This window comes from Arachis hypogaea, chromosome 15 (genome assembly GCF_003086295.3).
Source record: "Arachis hypogaea cultivar Tifrunner chromosome 15, arahy.Tifrunner.gnm2.J5K5, whole genome shotgun sequence".
NCBI classification, from domain to species: Eukaryota; Viridiplantae; Streptophyta; class Magnoliopsida; order Fabales; family Fabaceae; genus Arachis; species Arachis hypogaea.
The window spans coordinates 112176489-112178834 of NC_092050.1; the positions used below are offsets into that span (position 1 = coordinate 112176489).

General features: G+C 42.5%; 1 non-coding gene across 1 annotated transcript; it reads right to left on the reverse strand.

The window, feature by feature from the left end:
* Positions 1-561: 561 nt before the first annotated feature.
* Positions 562-669, reverse strand: LOC112753356 (small nucleolar RNA R71). Its single transcript, XR_003177746.1, has one exon. It is a non-coding gene; the product is annotated as a small nucleolar RNA R71 (small nucleolar RNA).
* Between the last annotated feature and the right edge of the window lie 1677 nt (positions 670-2346).

Sequence of the window (2346 nt, forward strand, 5' to 3'; positions counted from 1 at the left end):
ATTTTTCTGTGCCTTCTTCTTTGTCATATGAGCAGGAGCAAGGATAAGAACATTCTTGTGGAAGCAGATCCAGAACCTGAAAGGACTCTGAAGAGAAAATTAAGAGAAGCTAAAATACAACAATCCAGAGAAAACCTTTCAGAAATTTTCGAACAGGAAGAGGAGATGGCAGCCGAAAATAATAATAATGTAAGGAAGATGCTTGGTGACTTTACTGCACCTAATTCCAATTTACATGGAAGAAGCATCTCCATTCCTGCCATTGGAGCAAACAACTTTGAGCTGAAACCTCAATTAGTTTCTCTGATGCAGCAGAACTGCAAGTTTCATGGACTTCCATCTGAAGATCCTTTTTAGTTCTTGACTGAATTCTTGCAGATATGTGAGACTGTTAAGACTAATGGAGTAGATCCTGAAGTCTACAGGCTCATGCTTTTCCCTTTTGCTGTAAGAGACAGAGCTAGATTATGGTTGGATTCTCAACCCAAAGACAGCCTGAACTCTTGGGATAAGCTGGTCACGGCTTTCTTAGCCAAGTACTTTCCTCCTCAAAAGCTGAGCAAGCTTAGAGCTGATGTTCAAACCTTCAGATAGAAAGAAGGTGAATCCCTCTATGAAGCTTGGGAAAGATACAAACAGTTGACCAAAAAGTGTCCTTCTGACATGCTTTCAGAATGGACCATCCTGGATATATTCTATGATGGTTTATCTGAGCTATCAAAGATGTCACTGGACACTTCTGCAGGTGGATCCATTCACCTAAAGAAAACGCCTGCAGAAGCTCAAGAACTCATTGACATGGTTGCTAATAACCAGTTCATGTACACTTCTGAAAGGAATCCTGTAAGCAATGGGACGCCTATGAAGAAGGGAGTTCTTGAAGTTGATACTCTGAATGCCATATTGGCTCAGAACAAAATATTGACTCAGCAAGTCAATATGATCTCTCAGAGTCTGCATGGAATGCAAGCTGCATCCAACAGTACTCAAGAGGCTTCTTCTGAAGAAGAAGCTTATGATCCTGAGAACCCTGCAATAGCAGAGGTAAATTACTTAGGTGAACCTTATGGAAACACCTATAACTCAACATGGAGAAATCATCCAAATTTCTCATGGAAGGATCAAAAGCCTCAACAAGGCTTTAATAATGGTGGAAGAAACAGGTTTAGCAATAGCAAGCCTTTTCCATCATCAACTCAGCAACAGACAGAGAACTCTGAACAAAATGCTTCTAATTTAGCAAATCTAGTCTCTGATCTATCTAAGGCCACTGTAAGTTTCATGAATGAAACAAGGTCTTCCATTAGAAATCTGGAAGCACAAGTGGGCCAGCTGAGTAAAAGGATCACTGAAATCCCTCCTAGTACTCTCCCAAGCAATACAGAAGAGAACCCAAAAGGAGAGTGCAAGGCCATTGACATAAGCGCCATGGCCGAACCTCTGAGGAGAGGAGAGGACGTGAATCCCAAGGAGGAGGACCTCCTGGGACATCCAGTGATCAATAAGGAGCTTCTCTCTGAGGAACCAAAGGAATCTGAGACTCATCTAGAGACCATAGAGATTCCATTGAACCTCCTTATGCCCTTCATGAGCTCTGATGAGTATTCCTCTTCTGAAGAGAATAAGGATGTTACTGAAGAGCAAACTGCCAAGTTTCTTGGTGCAATCATGAAACTGAATGCCAAATTATTTGGCATTGATACTTGGGAAGTTGAACCTCCCTTGTTCATCAATGAACTAAGTGATCTGGATCAACTGACATTGCCTCAGAAGAGACAGGATCCTGGAAAGTTCATAATACCTTGTACCATAGGCACCATGATCTTTAAGGCTCTGTGTGACCTTGGTTCAGGAATAAACCCCATGCCCCTCTCTGTAATAGAGAAACTGGGAATCTATGGGGTGCAAGCTGCTAAAATCTCACTAGAGATGGCAGACAGCTCAAGAAAACAGGCTTATGGACAAGTAGAAGATGTATTAGTAAAGGTTGAGGGCCTTTACATACCTACTGATTTCATAGTCCTGGATACTGGAAAGGAAGAGGATGAATCCATCATCCTAGGAAGACCTTTCCTGGCCACAGCAAGAGCTGTGATTGATGTTGACAGAGGTGAAATAGTCCTTCAATGGAATGAGGACTCCCTTGTGTTCAAAACTCAAGGATCTCCCTCTGCAACCATGGAGAGGAAGCTTGAAAAGCTTCTCTCAAAGTAGAGTCAACCAGAGCCCCCACAGTCAAACTCAAGTTTGGTGTTGGGAGGCCACAACCAAACTCTAAGTTTGGTGTTGAACTCCCATATCCAAACTCTAAGTTTGGTGTTGGAGAGTCTCAACAAAGCTCTGCAC